The sequence below is a fragment of the Staurois parvus genome, unplaced genomic scaffold (genome assembly GCF_062004578.1).
Source record: "Staurois parvus isolate SC_StPar_1 unplaced genomic scaffold, SC_StPar_1.0 ptg000557l, whole genome shotgun sequence".
In the NCBI taxonomy this organism is placed as follows: Eukaryota; Metazoa; Chordata; class Amphibia; order Anura; family Ranidae; genus Staurois; species Staurois parvus.
The window spans coordinates 1,685,839-1,709,509 of NW_028318353.1; the positions used below are offsets into that span (position 1 = coordinate 1,685,839).

The 23,671-nt window shown below is 44.0% G+C and overlaps 1 long non-coding RNA gene across 1 annotated transcript in view; it reads left to right on the top strand.

Annotated features, from left to right (window-relative positions):
• LOC149450949 (uncharacterized) overlaps positions 1-15,985 on the top strand; it is a 153,545-nt gene extending 137,560 nt beyond the window's left edge. Inside the window, exon 3 of the long non-coding RNA XR_016315177.1 lies at positions 15,882-15,985. This is a non-coding gene — a long non-coding RNA (uncharacterized LOC149450949). The remainder of the gene's footprint in view (positions 1-15,881) is intronic.
• Positions 15,986-23,671: the final 7,686 nt, after the last annotated feature.

Below are 23,671 nucleotides of genomic sequence, written 5' to 3' on the forward strand. Positions count from 1 at the left end.
TTTGTGTGAAAAAAGGATGTAAATTTTGTTTGGGTGCAGCATTGCATGACCGCGCAATTATCAGTTGAATTAGTGCTGCGCCGAGTAGCAAAAAGAGGCGTGGTCATTAAGGGGGGTAAATCCTCTGGAGGTCAAGTGGTTAAGCTTTGACAAAAAACCCAAAAAAACTGGAAGCTGATTGGTTTCTATGTAAAGCTGTGTAGCAAGCGTACACACAGAGACGGACGCGGCCCTCCATTTTGTTAAGAATTCTCCATGTCTCCCCTCATTCTCCCCCTCCATCTCTGACAGCCACAGTGACATCTGGTCGGTGTGGGTGTTGGAAGTGTCATAGGCAGGCCAGAGCCCAGCAGGCAGCCCAGAGCTATACAACCTCTCTGAGCTGAACGCCTGGCTGGCTAAGAAAGCTGTGCAATCTAGCACATCGTAAAAGATAACGCAAGCCTTCCCAGGAGTCCAAAAACATTCCAGAGGCGCACAAACCACATAACACTTTTAAAATCCATTTTTCCCCTATGTCTCATATCTTGGAATATGAGAGACTTCCATAAAAACCATGAGAAGACAAACAGTTTTATAGGTCACACTCCCTGACTGGAATACCTAGGAAAGCAGAAAATTACATCTTTGGAACCCTTCAAAGATGTATTTCATATTTTATATCTACCCATTCCTCAGATGCGTCTGCATAGCAATCTACCTGCGGGTGGAATGTCACTTGTGCATAGGAAAAGTTATGAGCCAAAATATGAACTATAAGAGATTTTGGCCCTAGTTTAGGTCTACGCCCATACCTTCCCTCCCTCAACGGGGTATTGGTCCTTGACTTCAGAGACACCCCCTGCTAGGGAACTACAAAATGGGCTGTCAGGCCTAAGAGAGTGGAGTTGAAGAATTCTCCCTTTTAACATCAGAACCAACCTGGGAGACCGTGCCCTTTTGCTTTGAAACTTGATCTGCAGACCCAAGGCTGATTAGCAAGTACTTTAACCCTTTAACCTCCTTTCTGTTACCTCTGTGCTGTGCTGTTGTTCTCTGTATATTTATATATATATTGGTTACATCTTTTTTCTGTAAATATTTTTATTGCACCCTTTTGACCTTTTAGTAATAAATCTTTGTTTCTGAAAGTGTTGAACTGTTTCTAAAGCCCTGAATGCAACTTACGAATCCCTGCCTCTAAAAGAGCGCTACTGTGTTTGTTTAACCCTCAGTATAACCCAACTGCGGTGACAGTGCTATACAGACGATTATCTCAACCATCATAGTGTTATAGCTGATATTGTCGAGTTTCCTCTTTCTCTGTACAAAAAGGAGGTGGTGGCAGTGTGAAGGGTTAATTGCGTAATTAACCTGACCCAGTAACAATCGCACTCAGGCTGCTGGTACATCGATTGTGGTCCAATTAGCTGAAAAACCGTTGTGCAGGGTGCAGCTAGGCGTGGCATTGTTACGCACGTGACATCGCGGTTTTAGATTGGCTGGTCCTTCGGTCACGAGTTTGGTGAGAAGGTCAGGGGTCTGACACTGCGTTCGTCACAAGCTGCACCGGATTATGCATTCTTGTGTTTTAGTACCGTATTTGCCGGCGTATAAGACGACTGGGCGTATAAGACGACCCCCCTACTTTTCCTGCTAAAATGTAGTGTTTGGGCTATACTCGCCGTATAAGACTACCCCTCTTCCAATGCACACCAGTGGGAGGAATAGTGCCCCATCATTGATGTCAGTGGGAGGAATAGTGCCCCATCATTGGTATTAGTGGCAGGAATAGTGCCCCATCATTGGCATTAGTGGCAGGAATAGTGCCCTATCATTAGTATCAGTGGAGGAATAGTGCTCCATCATTGGTGTTAGTGGGAGGAATAGTGCCCCATCATTGGTGTCAGTGGGAGGAATAGTGCCCCATCATTGGTGTCAGTGGGAGGAATAGTGCCCCATCATTGATGTCAGTGGGAGGAATGGTGTCCCATCATTGGTGTCAGTGAGGGGTGGAATAGTGCCCCATCATTGGTGTCAGTGGGGGGTGGAATAGTGCCCCATCGTTGGTGTCAGTGGGGGGGGGAATAGTGCCTCATCATTGGTGTCAGTGGGGGGGAGGAATAGTGCCCCATCGTTGGTGTCAGTGGGAGGAATAGTGCCCCATCATTGGTATCAGTGACACCAATGATGGGGCACTATTCCTCCCACTGAGACTTGCTGACCCTGTTCTCGTATGGTGCTGCTGCAGCCAGCATATGTGGTTGCAGCAGCACCTCTACACAGAACACTTACCTGCTGCTCCGGCACTCAATTTTCGCGGGGCCGCTCGGCTCCGCCCCCTCGCCGGTGATTGGCCGCCTGTGTGCCTTTCCTGAGCTACAGTTCTGGCGGCCAATCACCGGTGAGGAGGCGGAGCCGAGCAGCCGCACGAACATCCAGTGGCCGAACTGAAGGAGACGCCGCGCTTCCTGGACCGGATCGTCGTGGGACTGGATCCAGGTAAGAGACATCAGCCCCTGCAAACCCCTGTACTTAATGCCGCAGCCCCCCTAAACATGTGTACCGGCGTATAAGACGACCCCCGACTTTTGAGAAGATTTTCAAGGGTCAAAAAGTCGTCTTATACGCCGGCAAATACGGTAAATTAACCCCATTGCATAGATTTCCATAACGGGATCTTATTGCACTGATCTGTATGTCCTACAAGACCAAGAATGTAACAACATTTTTACATTGTTTCAATGTATTTTGATTTGTGCTTTCATGTGCAGATCAAAGGAGCGTCCTTTGATCTGCACATAAAATCAGTTCCTGCAATCTCACAAGAAAAAAAATGATTTTATTTTTTTAATAAATAAAAATCTTTCTTGTTTTACCTCTTAGTACCACTTACTTTATCCTTATCAGCCCTAATTCAGGGCTGTCTTAATAGCATCATGGGCCCCTGGGCAATGTAATGCACTAGGGCCCCTACCGGCCTGCCCCAATTTACGCACCTACTCTCAAGAATTAAAGTATAAATAGTTGAGAAAATAAAACATATATTTTTAAGTACTTTCAATAAAATGTATTTTATACAAAAAGAAAACATGCTAAAAATCAAAGACTAATCAACACCAACGGCACAGTATGGGGGGCAGCATAGTACAGGTTCTGAGATGCTACCTGGGCCATCCTGGGACAGCTTAGCAAAAACTGTGACTATCCCGGCAAATCTGGGACAGTTGGCAAGTATGATGTAATGCAAGATTATCATGGGGCCCCCATGCACCTGGGGCTCCTGGGCAGTGCCCAGTTATGCCCATGCATTAAGACAGCCCTGCCCTAATTAACCCCTTCTACTCTTTCTCCCCATAGCTTTTTATTTATTTATTCATGTTATCTTATTATATACAGTTGCAAGAAAAAGTATGTGAACCCCTTGGGATTACGTGGAGTTTTGCATGAATTGGGCATAAAATGTGCTCTGAACGTCATCTAAGTCACAACAATAGAAGAACACAGTCTGCTGAACATAATACTACACAAGCATTAGATGTTGCCATGGTTTAATTGCACATAACATGTAAACATTCACAGTGCAGGGAGGAAAAAGTATGTGAACCTTTGGACTTAATAACTGGTTGACCCTCCTTTGGCAGCAATAACCTCAACCAAACGTTTCCTGTAGTTGCAGATCAGACCTGCACAACGATCTGGAGTCATTTTGGACCACTCCTCTTCACAAAACTGTTTCAGTGTAGCAATATTCTTGGGATGTCTGGTGTGAATCGCTCTCTTAAGGTCATGCCACAGCATTTCAATGGGGTTGAGGTCAGGACTCTGACTGGGCCACTCTAGAAGGCGTATTCTGTGCTGTTGCAGCCATTGTTTTGTTGAATTACTTGTATGCTTTGGGTCATTGTCCTGTTGCATCACCCATCCTCTGCGGAGCTTCAGTTGGCGGACAGATGGTCGTACGTTTTCCTGCAAAATGTCTTGATAAACTCTGGAATTCATTTTCCCATCAATGACAACAATCCGTCCAGGCCCTGAGGCAGCAAAGCAGCCCCAAACCATGATGCTCCCTCCGCCATGTTTCACAGTGGGGATGAGGTTTTGATGTTGGTGTGCTGTGCCTTTTTTCTCCACACATAGTGTTGTGTGTTCTTCCCAAACAACTCAATCTTGGTTTCATCTGTCCACAGTATATTTTGCCAGTAGTGCTGTGGAACATCCAGGTGCTCTTTTGCAAACTTCAAACGTGCTGCAATATTCTTTTTGGACAGCAATGGCTTCCTCCGTGGTGTCCTCCCATGTACTCCATTCTTGTTTAATGTTTTCCTTATTGTAGATGTGTCAACAAAATGTTAGCATGTGCCAGAGATTTCTGTAGGTCTTTAGCGGACACTCTGGGATTCTTTACCTCATGCAGCATTCTACGCTGTGCTCTTGCAGTCATTTTTACAGGATGACCACGCCTAGGGAGAGTAGCAACAGTGCTAAACTTTCTCCATTTGTAGACATTCTGTCTTACTGTGGACACATGAACATCAAGGCTTTTGGAGATACTTTTGTAACCCTTTCCAGCTTTATGCAAGTCAACAATTCTTGATGGTAGGTCTTCTGAGAGCTCTTTTCTGTGAGGCATGGTTCACATCAGACAGTGCTTCTTGAAACCAGTAAACCCAAAACAGGTGTGTTTTTTAAGGGCAGGACAGCTGTCAGCAACACATCCAATATCATCGCACTGATTGGAGTCAAGGTTGGCTCACTCCTGGCTCCAATTAGCTCTGGGAGAAGTCATTAAGCTAGGGCCTCACATACTTTTTCCTCCCTGCACTGTGAATGTTATGTGCAATTAAACCATGGCAACATCTAATGTTTGTGTGGTATTATGTTCAGCCGACTGTGTTCTTCTATTGTTGTGACCTGGATGACGTTCAGAGCACATTTTATGCCCAATTCATGCAAAACTCCACGTAATCCCAAGGGGTTCACATACTTTTTCTTGCAACTTTATGTGGACAAAATCATATAATAAAAATCTTTTTTTATAAATCAGCATTTTTAGAATAGGAGCCCAGCAGTAGCAGGCTATACTGTATGTTTCTTTCAGTACATTGTTTTAGCTGTAGTGGAGGAAGTTTGTAATCGGCCATGGCCAACTTCCTCCTGCAAAAGCCAGTTGCCCGGCTATCTCAGGTTTCTATACCTTCAGCAGTGGCAGCCCCCATGTTTCTCTTAGAAAAAGGCTTACCTTTAAAGCCCAACTCTGGGCCTGTGCCACCATCATTCCCCCGTCCCTAAATCGGTATTAAACCCCAAACCAAAAATGTAATATCTTGAAGCTTACTGATCACTAGATGTGGTGGCTGCATTAGTTTTCTTTTTTTTAAGGCTTTTTTTCCCTTTGTTTTCACCTGTAACCCACCTACTTTATTAGAGCACTCTGGGTGAAGGAGCACAGGGGGCACACCAGACAGCAGCATGGTCAGTCTGGGGGGAGGGGAGTGTTAAACGGACTAGCAGATTTAGATGCACTAACAAATTGAAGCTGAACTCCACCTAATACTTTCTCATCAGTTACTGCTAACAGTTTTTTTTCCTGTTGAGATAAAGGTTTTAGATCATTCAATAAAATCAGATAATTTTAAGCACCCCTGTCAGTGGTAAATGGTTTGTCTCATCCCTGTAAATGATACATCTGCAAGACAGCCTGCTCTTTTGATAAAAAAACAGACTTACTGGCCAGATCACCAGGTGATAATAAAGGAAAGGAAGGCAGAAAAAGAAAAAGCCATCATGTCTAAGAATTGGTAAGCTGTAATAGTGAAGACATCACTCCCGCACATGCGCGCAGGGAGCGTCGGGCACGGCACAGAGCTCTGAAAGAATGGCGCGGGTATGCCGTTCCTTCACAGTGCATGTGGCAGTGACGTCACTGGCTGCTGCTAACTGGAATTTCTCCTAAATCATGTGCGTTTAGGAGATATTCTTTTATTGTAAGCTTACCTATCGCTAAAAATCAAGGTAGAGAGTTTGCTACCACTTGACCTCCAGAGGATTTACCCCCCTTAATGACCAGGCCTCTTTTTGCTACTCGGCGCTGCACTAATTCAACTGATAATTGCGCGGTCATGCAATTGTGCACCCAAACGAAATTTACGTCCTTTTTTTCACACAAATAGAGCTTTCTTTCGGTGGTATTTGATCATCTGTGCGCTTTTTATTTTTCACACTATAAACAAAAAAAGGCCAAGAATTTAGAAGAAAAACAATATTTTTTACTTTCAGCTATAAAAAATATATAGTAAACTCAAAGTTGGTTATAAATTTAGGCCAAAATGTATTCTGCTCCATGTTTTTGGTAAAAAAAAATCCCAATAAGTATATATTGATTGCTTTGTGTGAAAGTTATAGCGTCTACAAACTATGGTATAAATACTGCAATTTACGCCATTTTTCTGCTATACATCGCTGCGCTAGTTTAACGGACAATTGTGCGGTCATGCAATACGATACATAAATGAAATTTACATCCTTTTTTTTCCGACAAATTGAGCTTTCTTTTGGTGGTATTTGTTGCGGTTTTTATTTTTTGCGCTATAAAAAAAAGGCTGACAATTTTGAGGAAAAAAAACAATATTTTGGACTTTTTGCTATAAAACATGTCCAGTAAAAAAAAATTTAAAAATCAAATTTAGTCATAAATTTCTGCCAAAATGCATTCTGCGACATGTCTTTGCTGAAAAAAAACCCCAATTCGTGTAAATTAATTGGTTTACGTGAAAGTTATAGCGTTTACAAATGGCAGGAAAGATTCTGGGATTTTTAGGTTTTTTTTATACTAATAATGACGGCAATCAGCGACTTATGGCGGCGATCAGTGACTTATGGCAGCAATCAGTGACTTTCAACAGGGATCGGCGACTTATGGCGGCGATCAGTGACTTTCGGCAGCGATCAGCGACTTATGGCGGGACTGCAGGACTGCGGCGGACATTCTGACACTGGGGGGGTACTGACTTGGGGTCACTGACATCCCCAGTGATACCAATACAGTGATCGGTGCAAAAAAAAAAAACACTGACACTGTACTAATGGCACTGGGGAGGAAGGGGTTAACTTTATTATTCAGGGAAAGGGTTAACTGTGTGAGGGGAGTGTTTTACTAGGGGGCGGGGGGGTGTACTGCACGGGACACTGCTGATCGGGAGAGAGAAACTCTTCTGTCCCGATCAGCGTGTCCTAGAGCTGTCAGGGAACTGACAGAAAGCACAGCTACTACGGCTGTGCTCTCTGTCAGCGATTGCCGCCGATCGCCGGGACATAGCCGGTAACAACCGGCTGTGACCCGGCGACTGACATCCGCGACTGGGATCGGCGGGACAGGTAGGGCGGCGGCGCGCCTCGCGCGCGCCCCCTACCTGTTTACAAAATACACATTTTAAAACTGGGTTTTGCCCAGCCGTGCTGCCCTGCCGCCGTATTTATAGTCATGGCTGAGCAGCATGTGGTTAAACTACCCCATTGTGGTCCCTACTGGTTGTTTTTTTCTGCAGTTTTTGTTTTTATCTTTTCTGTAGTTTTTTTAGGCCAGTCATGGGATTGATTTGGGTGGCCTTCACTGATTCAGCTTCACTTTCCACTTTGGGGATAGCATGGTGCCCTGTATGTAAAGCAGAGTCCTTCCAAGTTGAGTGATGTTGGGTCTCATTCAGCCTGGACGACTGATTACATCTTGTGGCAGGGGACAGCTCCAGGTTAAAGGTGAGCATTGCCTCCAGAGATGTATTCTTGTAGCACCTGGGGGGGGTATTTTAAACTGAGCTCTAGGCAGATATAAATAATACGAATTAGTGAGGCTCTGTAATCATACTGGAGTGTGAGAAAAGGAAGCAACAAAGAGCCAATCAAATGATCAAGGCCTCCTTTACCCCCGGTTCACAATGTATGAGGCCATGTTTTGCATGGACACAAGAGCCCATTCATTTGAATGGACTCCCATGCTTGTGACATACAGGGAAGAAGTCCCTGCACTTCTTTGGAAAACGCAGCCCACAAGGGAACCTCGGTTCCCAGTACGGTTGCGTTCTCCAGTGCTGGCGGAGTGCCATTAGAACTAATGGCACCCATCCACGGGTCTGCGTTTTTCTTTGAGGGAGGTGCGGCTGTACGGATTTTCATGCGGATCCGCAGCGACACCACCCGCACATATGTTAACCTAGGGTCACATGGGATGTACATACACTATATTGCCAAAAGTGTTGGGCCAGCCCTCCAAATCATTGGATTCAGGTGTTCCAAGCACCTCCATGACCACAGGTGTATAAATTCAAACACCTAGGCATGCAGACTGCTTCTACATGCATCCCCTGTAATAGAAATAAGGCGTGACAGGTCCTCTTTGTGGAGACATCTGGGGTCTATCAGACCTCTACCCTGGAAAGCATGAGATAAAAAAAACATTGATCACAGGCCTTCCTGGAAAAAATGGCATTTTTTTACATCTGCCAGAACCGGAAGCGACCATCTGGTCCACAGCAAGCTCTATGACATCCTGACAGCACCGCCGGATGGGATTCCGGACATCTTGTTCACTTGAGAGAGCCTGGAGAGGCAGTGGGATGGGGGGCATCCCCTCCCGCCACTGAAAAAAGCAATCCAGCAGCTAATTAGCCACTAGGATAACTTTTACACGTTAGGGAATCGCTGGCTGAACAGAAAGATACAGAGATGATGATTGTAGCTGCAGGTATCATCTCACTATAACCACTGAAAGCCCAGGACGTCCTATGAAATCCTACAGGTGGCAGGTGGTTAAAGAGCCAATCAGTGCATGCACTGACAAGAAACATGCTGATAGGAGGAGAAAGCACAGCAACAGAGAGATGAGCTCGCCACAGTGCTGCTTCTCCTTTCACTGTCCGGTCATAGGCTGGGGCCTGGACTCAGAGGAAGAGGGTTGAATGATGCTGGTCATCAGACCTAGGACCTCTAGAGTCAGAAAAAAAGTACTGCATGGGAAATATCTGGAGTAGAGCTGGGCCGTATATTTTTAAATTGTTATTTTTTTCTGAAGGACTTCTTTAGAGGTTTTGCCTGGAGTTGGGCTCTAAGGACAGTGTTAATTCTCTTTGGTGCATAAGTAAGGATGGTGGACTATTTTTTTCTTTGAATGCCCTTTTCCAGTAAGACACCTTATATGGCACCACATTTCCTTTTTACCGAAGCACCAGAACATTTTTCTACACGCTCTTCTTCTTGCAACATACCAAACAGTTCTGAAAGCCAAAATCTGCAGCTGTTACTCCTTATGATGTGAATCACTCGCTGTTCCTCCCCGCGTGACAATAGATTTTTGTTTAATTGTGTTTATTACTATTGAGGTTGGTGCCAATGAGAAGATTTGTCAAGGAATGTGAAATTATTCAAAACTCTATTGAATATAATAAATCAAAGATAAAAACAACGTAAACTTTACTGCTATAGCACATAGTATGTGAGATATTGCAGCTGTTATTTACTGGTGGGGAGGGCGGCATGAAGGTGGTCCAGGGGTTAGCAAAGCTGCCTTTTGTTAGTAAAGTCCTGGGAGGTCAAAGGGCTGTAGATTGATGTATGTCTTGCATGTGATTGCTCCTTTAATTAGATCCCTAAAGTTTGCAGTATTCTGATGCAATGGTGTAGAATCCCAGTGTGTTCCCAAGGGCCGGGGCAAAAAAGGGGGAGGGGCAGCTGCCCTGGGTGCTAAACCCTCAAGATGGTTGGGGGGTGCAGAAGCCATACCATAATGCATGCTCCAGACTGATGATGGCCTCCCTTCTACTGGACCGATACTATCTGCTGCTGCAGGCACATGGCACTCCAACACACTCAAAACTCTCCTCTCTCCAACTGCCCTCTCCACACCTCTCATGCACAACCAGTGACCCATCCATAACTGCCAGAAAGTAAGTTGATTGCCACATACACTATATTGCCAAAAGTATTGGGCCAGATTACTGGATTCAGGTGTTCCAATCACCTCCATGGCCACAGGTGTATAAAATCATCACCAAGACATGCAGACTGCTTCTACAAACATTGGTGAAAGAATGGGTCGCTCTCAGGAGCTCAGTGACTCCAAGCGTGGTCCCGTGATAGGTTGTCACCTGTGCAATAAGTCCATCCGTGACATTTCCTGGCCACTAAATATTCCACGGTCAACTGTTAGTGGTATTATAACAAAGTAGAAGCAACTGGGAACAACAGCAACTCAGCCACCAAGTGGTAGGCCACGTCACATGACAGAGCGGGTGAGCGCATGCTGAAGCGCACAGTGCACAGAAGTCGCCAACTGTCTGCAGAGTCAATAGCTAAAAACCTCCAAACTTGATGTGGCCTTCAGATTAGTACAACAGTGCGTAGAGAGCTTCATGGAATGGGATGGATTGACCAATCACACTTCTCTGTCTGGCAATCTGATGGGCATGTTTGGGTTTGGCGGTTGCGAGGAGAACAGTACTTGCCTGACTGCATTGTGCCATGTTTGGTGGAGGGGCATTATGGTGTGGGGTTGTTTTTCAGGGGTTGGGCTTGGCCCCCAGTTCCAGTGAAGGGAACTCTTAAGGTGTCAGCATACCAAGACATTTTGGACAATTTCATGCTCCCAACTTTGTGGGAAGAGTTTGGGGATGGCCCCTACCTGTTCCAACATGACTGATTGCTTCTCACAGCAGTCACATGATCAGGAGCCTGTCCTGCTATCTTCTGATTAGAAGGCTTGACTGAGAGCTGTTGGTGACATCTTGGCCACTGTGCTGGGAGTGCACAGTGAGTATGGTCTCAGCACACAGCCTCAGGCCACAGTGGAGACATACACTCACCGGCCTCTTTATTAGGTCCACCTGTTCAATTGCTGGGTAACACAAATTGCTAATCAGCCAATCACATGGCAGTTACCCAATGCATTTAGGCATCTAGACATGGTGAAAGGACTTGCTAAAGTTCAAACTGAGCATCAGAATGGGGAAGAAAGGTGACTTTGAACATGGCATGGTTGTTGGTGCCAGACGGGCTGGTCTGAGTATTTCAAAAACTGCTGATCTACTGGGATTTCCACACACAGCCATCTCTAGGGTTTACAGAGAATGATCAGAAAAAGAGAAAATATCCAGTGAGCGGCAGTTGTGTGGATGAAAATGCCTTGTTGATGTCAGAGGCAGGGGCGGACTGACCATTTGGAAACTCGGGCACTGCTCGAGGGCCCGAGGTCAGTAGAGGGCCCCATGAGATGCCTCTGGTACCTTTTTCATAGGCTTTTTTAAGTTTGGGCAAGGACACAGGGGCCCCATGATCCCCTATTGCCCGGGGGCCCGATGAATTGTCAGTCTGCCCCTGGTCAGAGGAGAATGGGCAGATTGGTTCGAGATTATTGAAAGACAACAGTAACTCAAATAACCGCTCTTTACAACCAAGGTATGCAGAATACCATCTCTGAATGCACAATACATCCAACCTTGAAGCAGATGGGCTTCAGCAGCAGAAGACCACACTAGGTGCCACTCCCATCAGCTAAGAACAGGAAACTAAGGCTACAATTCTCACAGGCTCACCAAAATTGAACAGTAAAATATTGGAAAAATGTTTCCTGGTCTAATGAGTCTTGATTTCAGTTGCGACATTCAGATGGTAGGGTCAGAATTTGGTGTAAACAACATGAAAGCATGGATCCATCCTACCTTGTATCAATGGTTCAGGCTGGTGGTGGTGTAATGGTGTGGGGGAGATTTTCTTGGCACACTTTTGGCTCCTTAGTACCAACTAACCATCATTTAAATGCCACAGCCTGAGTATTGTTGCTGACCATGTCCATCCCTTTATGACAACATTGTCCCCATCTTCTGATGGCTCCTTCCAGCAGGATAATGCACCATGTCATAAAGCTCATCTCCAACTGGTTTCTTGAACATGACAATGAGATCACTGCACTCCAATGGCCTCCACAGTCACCAGATCTCCATCCAATAGAGCACCTTTGGGATGTGGCTGCACATCATGATGGATTTGCATCATGGATGTGCAGCTGACAAATCTGCAGCAAATGCTTGATGCTATCATGTCAATATGGACCAAAATCTCTAAGGAATGTTTTCAACACCTTGTTGAATCTACGCCACGAAGAATTAAGGCAGTTCTGAAGGCAGAAGGGGGTCCAACCTTGTACTAGCAAGGTGGACCTAATAAAGTGGCAGGTAAGTGTATGGCTGTGAAAGCCAACCTATCTTACAGCCTCATAAATGTGTTATGTGGTCACTAAGAGGCAAACTTGGAGATCTCGCCAAAACATTTTTTTTCTGTATAGGGTTGTGAAGGATGAGAACCCTGCCAGGTTTTTACTGCTATTTGGGGCTCCATTGGAGGGCTCTCTGCCCTACAGACAACATGTTTACAGGAAATGAGGGCAAATCTCCAGCTGCAATACAGGGGAAGTAGAGTAGAGGAAGCCTAGAACCCCTGTTAGTTTTTTACTGGTCTAACTACAAATAATGTTTAATTTTGATTTTGGTTTACAAAAAGACAACATAGAACATCCAATGTGTTTCGGGCACTCAAAGACCCCCTCCTTCAGGGTCTAAGTGTAATAGATAATTATGAGGCACAATCACCAGGAATGCATAGTTTGCTGTGTAAAGATTAGGCATCACCAGAAATGGTGGATCAGGCTTTTTTTCAGGCTTAGGCTTAGAAGGGAGGGACCTTTGAACCCCCAAAATGTGTTGGCTGTTATAGGTTGTCTGGACTCGAGGTGGGAGTAAATCTCACAGACCCCTGGATAGCTGTTAGAGGTTGTGATCCTTCCCAATGTGCCAAATAAACTGCCAGCATGTCTTTGGAGTGTGGGAGGGAATGAGAGGAACGTCAAACAAAAACAGTAAGAACTTGTAAACTCCATGCAGCTACTGTCCAGGATTTGAACCGAGGACCTCAGCGCTGCCAGGCTGGAGTGATAACCACTGAGACATTGTGCTAACATGAAACAGTTCAAGCAAAGTCAATTGTATCTCCTTTCGGTATGTGCAATTTTGTTCCTCATTGGGATGTATCACCGATCAGCATCAGCTGTAGCAATTTAACAGGAGGATTGCCGCAGATTGTTCTTTCATTTCATTTAAGTGTCAGAGAAATAACTGTAATTTCACACATTTTATGCGGCATTAAAGGATAAGACTGAACGTCAGCCAGAGTCATGCAGCCAGAGAGGGTTCGGTGACACGTTATGACAGAGGCAGCGCTGACTGTGACAAGGTTTTCACCAACATGACATAATTGCACTTTAATCCCCCCGAAACATGCAATGTAGGACACATAGAGAGACAGGAACACCAAACACGTCTGTTCACATGCGTGTTGAAAATAAATAATAAAAAATAAAGTCGTCGTAGTAGAAATAGGTGGGTTTCCAGTAAGGAATGTTCCTTCAAAAAAATGCTATTTGCTTGGCTGCCAAGTGATTTGACTTGTTTCCAGAGTCACAGGTCCAGAATTAATGCAGATCTACGGCGCAGGACCTTTCTTTATCTTCCAACATTCTGCATACTGGTTCTGGGTCTGTGACTCAGAATTACTGAAGTCTGATACAGTCAGGCATTTTCAGAAATGCCAGTCCTTATACTTCTGGCGTGACAGAAGTACCTTGAAGCCTGGCCCATAATTGTTAAAAAAGCAGCTTGAGCTGCAATATTCAACTTTAACCTATCCCCCGCAATATTCTTTCCTGCCACTAGATGTCCTCAATCCTCTGGGTTGAATGACACCCAGTGTTGCTCAATGCAGAAGATTGAGGACAATACTGTGAGTGCATGGCATCATGAGTGGGCCCCCACATGGACATCATAAGCAGAAACACACTACAGTCCATTTACCATGGTTCCCTATAAGGGTTAATGAGAAGTTCTAGGTGTGCAAGGTCGTTATATACTCAAGCCTGAGGATAGCTCAGGGCTCCCAGTTTGTAGACAAGAGGTCTCGCCCAGGGGTCAGAGGAGCCCCAGCCAAGAGTCAAGAGACTGGAGGTCTCATCCAGGTGTCAGAGAAGCCCCAGGCAGGTGTCAAGAGACAGGAGGTCTATCCCCAGGGGTCAGAGGTACCCCAGCCAGAAGTCAAGAGACAGGAGGTCTCATCCAGGGTTCAGAGTAGCCCCAGCTAGGAGTCAGGAGACAGGAGGTCTCACCCAGGTGTCAGAGGAGCCACAACCAAGAGACAGGAGGTCTCACCCAGGGGTCAGAGGTACACCAGCCTGGAGTCCAGAGACAGGAGGACTCACTTAGGGGTCAGAGGAGCCCCAGCCAGAAATCAAGAGACAGGATGTCTCTTCCAGGGATCAGAGGAGCCCCAGCCAAAAGTCAAGAGACAGGAGGTTTCACCCAGGGGTCAGAGGAGCCCCAGCCAGAAGTCAAGAGATAGTAGGTCTCACCCAGGGGTCAGAGAAGCCCCAGCCAGGATTTAAGAGACAGGAGGATTCAACTAGGGGTCGGAGGTGCCTCAGCTGGTAGCCAGGAGACAGGGGGCCTCATCCCAGGAGTCAGGTCAGCTCCTATTGGGGTGTCAGGAGAACCCCTTTCCAGAGGCCAGGAGTGGACCATGCAGCAGGATTTTGTGAACCTTTGGTTTTGTTCAATTAAAGTGGGCAGGCATGTCCTAAAAGTTTGGATTGGAACAATTCATTGGGAAAAGCATCTGCCACATGAGTATAATCACTCCAATACCACAGTAAGTATATTTTTAAAAATGGCATACAGTAATGTAGGGACTCTGTAAGGGAAGGTGGTTATTGGCTGGTGGGGGCTGAACCTGGAGATGGACAGAAATTGAGGAGCTGCGATTGTTCATTTAAAGGTACACCTCACTTGGAATACTAGCTTTATTACTTTGTGAAGCCTTTCTCAACCTTTTTAACATGGAGGAACCCTGGAGATAATGTCTCACTCTCAGTGAACATCTGCTAATAACGTTTGTATCTGCTGCCTTTGGTACTTTAGCACAGAGGGTCATGGAGCAGAATGGTCCTTACATTTGTGGTCAGTTAGAGTAACCCACCCCCTACAGATAGCAAAAAAGCAAAAAAAGTCTGTTGATGTTGCTGGTTACTTATCTGAGAAGATGAAATTGCTCATTGCTCAAGAAGCCCCTAGTTGACCTTGGGAAGAACCCTAGGGTTGCACGGAACACTGTTTGAAAAGAACTGACCTAGTGACTACCTAATGGTACTTCACTGATTCTGTGCATGTTCTGGGTAGGACCTCTTGTCATACCAGCATTTACCCACAATTAGAAGGACATAGTTTGGGTGGACTGGACTGTAGAGAAAGAAGTACTGAGAACGCTACTGTTAAACTCCACTTTTGAAACTCCTAGCTCCCTGGCCGTCATTCTGGTTCATTGGCTTCTGTATGCAAATTTGAAGCTCTGATTTAAAGAGCACCTACATTAAGTCCAGTAGTAGTAAAAGAACTTTACAAGCCTTCTTTGATCCCTGTAGTTTCAGGTACTGTGGAACAATTCATTGTGAAAGATCCCAAACTATAAAGTCAGTTTTCATTTGGGTTTTAACAGCTTGGAAACACCTGCTGTATGCAAAATCCCTGCTGCCATAGAAAATAAAAGCAGAGTAGCTGGGATTTCAGTCACTGTTGGGAACTGTGAGGATGTATTGCTCCACAGTACTTGCAGTAGTTTAGTAATTTAGCCACAACTTTTGCTGACCTTCCCTCCTGTATTACTCCACCCTGACATCAGAGGAATCAGGTATAGCGTTTCTCCATGTATAGAATGGCACTTTAATTTTGCAGACTTTATGTCCACATTAATTCGGAGTAATCCGGTCAAATGCAATGTGTAGATCACTAACCAGCAGGAACCATGTCTGTTTGCAGATGGCAGTGATGCATCCTTACTGTGTCATTAAGAAGGAGGAAGAAGCTTGTTTGGAGAAAATCCAGAGGTATGAGTTGGAGATGTGGAATGATTCTATGCCGGGTAAGTGCCTTCATTAGCTTTTTCTTTTTTTTTTTTTTTTGTTAAATTTTTATTGCCGAGCCCATTTGGAAACACATGGAAACCCAAATAATACACTTTGGTTATGTTCCAAGTCAAGTTACAAAGTGCAAATGTCTAGTCTTACAGATGCAGATTCTGATCAATGGGTTGGATTTTTGTGATCCCTTGTGTGAAACAAGGTAGGTTTAAGCATGTTGAAGTAACCAGCAGTCATTGATAGTGGACTTAAAGAAGGCGGGAATGCGTTTGACCATACGGGATCACAATTTTAAAAACAAAAAGAAAGGATTGAGTTCATGTGTTTCCAGTGAAGGGTACCATTACAGCTTAAATTGTTACTATACTGTCTGTATATGCAGTAAAGCATGCTTGTTAAACTCACTGAGGAACCTAAGGGGTTAATCCCCCACATTGTGTAAAAAGACTGCTTTTCCTCTCTTCTCTGATCCTCCCCTTCTTCTATGGTCCCCCTTCCATCTGCTGATAGAACAGAGCTTTGGGGGCAAGCTGTACATGTACAGTTTGGTGTGTATTGCTAGAGAGTTTTTTTTTTCTTGAGAGAGTGTATGTGATCAGCACAAGACCAAACAGCACTGTCCAGACAGAGGGTCAGCTGTTATGCAGCCTCATAGGACAATCAGGGGAGAATGAAAACTCCTCCTACATGCTTTAACCAGTGCTCTGCTGGACACTGATAGGAGTCGAGCCCCTGAAATGTGTTGAATTTTTCTTTGTTCTATTTTATGTCAATTTGACTAGACTTACACCGTATTTGTGGCATTCTCACTCTGTAAATCAATCTGTAAACCAATCTTTCTCAACTGTGGAACCCTAGTTTTCCTTTAGAGCTTTGTTGTGGGTGGGGGGCTGTCTTGTGCGTGGCCATTGCGAGCAGCTGAGCCGAACCCCCAATGTGAACTGACCGTCTGAGCAATACAGGACTTTGCCTGACAACTCACCCTGATGTGTGTGGGTGGCAGACGGAGACCGACCTCTGATTTACCCTCCTCGCTGTGCGCTTCACCCCCTCACTCCTAGAGGTTCCTGAACCTGGGCACCTTCTCCAAGAGACACCAGCAGAACTCATACTTACACTTTTCACAGCAGCTTTCTTACCAAATAAAGGCACCAGGAGGCTGGATGTGGTTAATGGTCTTTACTGAAAGTCTCAATCGATATATCTTCATGGATCAACACAGTTTCAATAACGAACACTATTAGAATAGAATAGATTAGAATAGAATAAAACAGAATAGAATAGAAATGGAATAAAATTAAAAGAATGGTATAAAATAGAATAGAAAATAAAAGAATAGAAAGAATAGAAAAAAGTGAATAGAAAATAAAAGAATAGAATAGAAATATAACCATCTTCCGAAATCTGAAATTCGAATAGAATAGAACCAGCTATTCTTCAAAATGAATTTGGATCGATTTTATATCTTCAGTTCAAATTCGATTTGAATACAGGCAGTCACTGACTTGCAAATAACCGACTTACATACAACAGCTTGAGGCAGCTTGACAGCACACATCAGTCCTAGACCTCCAATGCAGCATCACACATTGGTCCTAGACCTTTACTACAGCAGCACACATCAGTCCTAGCCTCCACTACAGCAGCACACATCAGTCCTAGCCTCCACTACAGCAGTAAACATTGGCCCTAGACCTCCAGTACAGCAGGACACATCAGTCCTAGACTTCCATTGCAGCAGCACACATTGGTCCTAGACCTCTACTACAGCAGCACACATCAGTTCTAGCCTCCACTAGGAAGCACACATCAGTCCTAGCCTCCACTAGGCAGCACACATTGGTCCTAGACCTCCAGTACAGCAGCACACATGGGTCCTAGACCACCACCACAGCAGCACACATCGGTCCTAGACCTCCAGTACAGCAGCACACATCACTCCTAGACCTCCAGTACAGCAGCACACATCAGTCCTAGACCTCCACCACAGCAGCACACATCAGTCCTAGACCTCCAGTACAGCAGCACACATCAGTCCTAGACCTCCAGTACAGCAGCACACATCAGTCCTAGCCCTCCACTAGGAAGCACACATCAGTCCTAGACCTCCACCACAGCAGCACACATCGGTCCTAGACCTCCAGTACAGCAGCACACATCGGTCCTAGACCTCCCAGTACAGCAACACACATCAGTCCTAGCCTCCACTAGGAAGCACACATCAGTCCTAGCCTCCACTAGGCAGCACACCTCGGTCCTAGACCTCCACTACAGCAGCACACATTGGTCCTAGACCTCCACTACAGCAGCACATATCACTCCTAGACCTCCACCACAGCAGCACACATTGGTCCTGGACCTCCACCATAGCAGCACACAGCAGTCCTAGACTCCACTAGGCAGCACACATCAGTTCCAGACCTCCAGTACAGCAGCACACATCGGTCCTAGACCTCCACTACTCCAGCATACATTGGTCCTCCACTTTCATAATTTTCTAGAATTGTATATTTATGTTGATGCTGTTTAGGTATCTGTAATCACATGAAAATACATTCTTTGCATATTAAAGCCCAAAGTGAACTTTCTATTTAAGTCCGCTAAATGCATACCAGGAACATCAAACAAAATGAGTGCAAAGTCTTAATTTCTTTTGGAAAAGAGTAGAAAAGTCTGGCAGTATGCTGCAATGATAAGACTCTTGCTCTCTGTGTGGAAGCAGTGGTCCCTCTGCAAAGGTCTGACACACACCCTCCGACCTCACCCCCCCCGCCTGCTGAGTCAAACCTAGGCTCTCCAATCAGCAGGGATAATGTGCTTTGGTGATTGGAGAACTCTAGCGCCAACTCATCAGGGGGCAAGTCTAACTTCAGCAGAGAGACCACTGCTTCCCCACAGAGAATAAAGGGCGATATACCAAAACTGAAGAGTGCAAAATCTGGTGCAGCTCTGCATAGAAACCAATCAGCTTCCAGGATTTACTGGCAAAGCTTAACTGAACAAGCCCTGGTTAGCCCGGGTTCACACTGATGTGGTGCAGAATTTGCAGCGTTTTCTGTGCGAATTCTCCACCACATCAGAATCACACCCCGTTCATGCGAACCGCTGCGGGTGTGTATGCTAATAGCAGCCTAAAAGCGGTCCGCAAAACGCGATGCGATGTGCAGAATCGGATCGCATAGGTGTGAATACCCATGTGATCCAATTCTAGTGCGCACCCAAAAAAGGGTCCTGTACGTTTTTGGTGCGGGTGCTGTGCGATTGGAACCATACATAATGTACGGCACCGATCGCACCGCACACAAATCGCATGTGATTTGTACAGGAATGCAGTGCAGTTCCTGTGCGAGTCACATGCGATATACCGCACCGCATATATGTGAACATGGGCTAAAAAAACGGACACACACCTGTTCCTTGGTCCCGCGGTGTCCTCTCCCCCCTTGCAGCCCGTTTCACCGGCCGCCCTGTGTTCCCGGCACCAACGTCTTCAGTGTCAGCACCTGGCTGTGACACCCACTGCGCATCTATGAGTAGCTCTACGCTTTGTGAATGGCCCTGTAGTCTTCTGGGATCTGTCACGTGTCCCAGAAGACTATGGGGAGGACAACTTCATCTTCCAATTGCCTAGGCAATCACAGAGGAAGTGGGAGCAGGTGCCTGCCAATATTGGGTACCTGCTCCCCCCGCTCCCTAAAGGTGCCAATCCTTAACGAGGAGCGGGGGACTAGTCCTTAAAGCCTTAAAGCGGAACTTCCCCTTTTGGGTGGAGCGCCGTGTTAAATTGTTTTTCAAATGCCTGTTCGATATTGTTTTCAAATTTGTTTTTGAGTCGAATTTTGGCCAAATTTTGTTTCGTTATTTCGGATTCGTTTAAATTAGTTATTTTTGTCATTCGGAATTCTGATACATCCAAATAACGAAAAAATTTGTCCAAAATTCAATTTGGAAGGAAACGAACCGCACATGTCTATTTGATGCACCTGGAATTTATTTAGCAGCCCGCATGGAAGAAAAATATATTTTAAATATATTTTAGAAATATTCTTCCCAAATATACTGACATATATTTGAAATACTACAATTGTTGCCGTATTCAAGATATATAGACAGACATAGACAGACATAGACAGACATAGACAGACAGACATAGACAGACATAGACAGACATAGACAGACAGACATAGACAGACATAGACAGACAGACATAGACAGACATAGACAGACATAGACAGACAGACATAGACAGACATAGACAGACAGACATAGACAGACATAGACAGATAGACATAGACAGACATAGACAGACAGACATAGACAGACATAGACAGATAGACATAGACAGACATAGACAGACATAGACAGACAGACATAGACAGACATAGACAGACAGACATAGACAGACAGACATAGACAGACATAGACAGACAGACATAGACAGACATAGACAGACAGACATAGACAGACAGACATAGACAGACATAGACAGACAGACATAGACAGACATAGACAGACATAGACAGACAGACATAGACAGACATAGACAGGCAGACATAGACAGACATAGACAGACAGACATAGACAGACATAGACAGACAGACATAGACAGACATAGACAGACATAGAAAGACAGACATAGACAGACATAGACAGACAGACATAGACAGACATAGACAGACAGACATAGACAGACAGACATAGACAGACATAGACAGACAGACATAGACAGACATAGACAGACATAGACAGACATAGACAGACAGACATAGACAGACATAGACAGACTGACATAGACAGACAGACATAGACAGACATAGACAGACAGACATAGACAGACATAGACAGACTGACATAGACAGACAGACATAGACAGACAGACAGACATAGACAGACATAGACAGACAGACATAGACAGACATAGACAGACAGACAGACAGACAAACAGATAGACAGATGTACGTTTAAATGCATTTTTATTACAAAATATAATATTATTATTATTATTATTATTATACAGGATTTATATAGAGCCAATAGTTTGCTCAGCGCTTTACAATATAACTGGAGACAATACAGCAACAATACAGTTCAATACAAAGAGGATTAGGAGGGCCCTGCTCCTTGATATATATCTGAAAAATATTTTTAAAAATACATTTTCAAATATACATTTAATCCACATTTGTGGAATGCATTTACAAACATATGTGAAAATATATGTTAAAATGACTTTTTTATATGTTAAAACAAATCTGAATATATTTAAAAAATATATATTTTCAAAAATATTTTTCATATATTTTGCAATATCTAAAAAATGCATTTTAACATACAGTGTATATATATATATATATATATATATACACACCTCAGAATGTACGCCCAATGAGGGTTAGGGACTGATGTTAATGCACAATATATATGTAAAGCACTGCGTAAATTGACCATGCTATAAAAGTACCTAAAATAAATAAATATATGTATATATATATATATATATATATATATATATTTATTTTTATTTATATATATATATATATATATATATATATATATATATATAATTTATATATATATATAAAATTATTATTATTATTATTTTTTTTTTTTTTAAATATATTGAATACGAACAAAATTGCATTTTAAATATATGTCAATATATTTGAGAAGTATATTTCAAAAGTATATTTAAAATATATTTTTCTTCCATGCGGGATATGTATACTATTTTTCAAGATCTCTGTGGTTATTGACCTCATTTCTTTTGGCCTGAAATGTGTTCCTGTGTTGCGGCGATAACGATATATTAGCTGCCGTACTCCAACTTTTATTAGGTATCTTTGATGAGATTGATCAATACTTGTCTCTGATTGGATGGAAGGGTTTAGTAAATGACCTTCCACAATCTGAGCAGACAGTCAGTTCATCTACAAATGGACGATAATAATGTGCGCTGTTTATTCTTATCCCGCTGCCCCCCGGAGATCGGGGATTAAACCAAATACTCTCCATATACAGCTTTACTGGGAGATAAAAGGCTGTTTGTGTAACAGTTATTATGTATCATATTCATTAGTGCTCAATGGATTACTCTGCATGAGTTTGTGTTCTTTTTTTTTTCCTTTTCTCACACATACTATATAAGCACTATATAGAATTCGATTTAATCCAGACGCCGCCAGATTGTGATTTCTCGACATTGTAATTTCACCGCCGGCACTTATTGACGAGGGGGTGTTTCCTTTTGACTCTGATAATGAAGTGCAGATTTTTGGGCAGGATAAAACCCAAGAAAAATCAAATAAATTGCAGGAGTCCTTAGAAGTGGTTGCAGCATTGTGTTCCCTTTTTTTTTTTAAATAAGCCCTTATATATAACCAGTGAAGAGACTTGGCTCAGGTGATACACAGAAATGTAAAAAAATCCTCCTACATGAGTTGTACCTGTTTATCTGCACTCTCTACTCTACATCCATTCACAAACTTCAGAATTTATAATGCTTGTCTGAACTGTCAGAAAAATGGGACGGGAGCTGAAAATATACTATGCAGAACCCTGAAGTTACACACTGCAGAGCTCAGTGAGGACAGCTCTGACAGCTGATTGGAGGGAAGGGACACACCTCCCTTTGCACGGCTCACAGGAACAGAGCTGAGGCAGTCAATCATAGGCTGTGTGCTGGGACTCCCTCCCCCGTCACTGTTTTTTTCTTGGTGTCAGGAAAACTTGTCAGAGGTGACTAATGTAGATAGCAGAGGAAGAAGACAGTAGGCAATAATACTTAGTTCTCTGGATTGAGACACACTATACAGGGATGTGCTGTGTTCATATTATTTTTAAGGTTGAACACATTTTGTGCAAGTACAGAAAAACTCTTGTTGATCTTGTCTGAAATCCAGTGTCCTTGTATTTTCTGAATCTCAGGCAATGTTATCAGTTTTCTCAACTCTTTTTTGTGAACTATAAAGCAATGCCCCTCTATGTAATGGAGAATGAGAAGAGGAGGAGGAGTTTGTAGTCCAAATCAGGAGAGCAGCCTAGGGTGACAACACTGCTCCTCCATTCAGTGCAGCGAGTGTGTTGTCACCCTAAGATAGGAAGTGTGTCATTGGTAGGATCAATAGATAAAAATACAGGGGGAAAAAAGCCTGAAAAAAGAAAATGAATGCAGCCACTACATCTATGTTCTTGTAAGCCGCGATATAAGACATTTTGGGTTTTGCGTTAGGGTACACTTTAAAAGTCATATTTATAAAGTAGTTAATCTGATATTTACCGAACATTCACTACAGGTGAATCTTCTTGGTGCATGAGAGTGGTTGATTCACCACCAGAGTGAGTTCGGTAAAAGTCACGTTCGCTGCTTTTCTGAATAGGCCCCAAAGGGTCCCTTTACACCCGTGCGTTGTGATAGCGAACTGTAAAATATGTGCATTATCGCAAACACAGCAACATGCAGAGAATTGCATTTCCATTCATTTTGAATATCACCACAAATCACCAACACGATGCAACCCACGTGAGTTGTAACAGATCACAGCAGGCAGATGTCATCGATCAAAAGTATGACTTTGGTGTGCCGGGGAATAACGTCCTTACAGGATGTCTCCAACATACAAGCCGACCTCAATGCTCTGTGTAATTGGGGGACTATGGGGCCAATGAGGGTTAATGGTGATAAATGTAAGG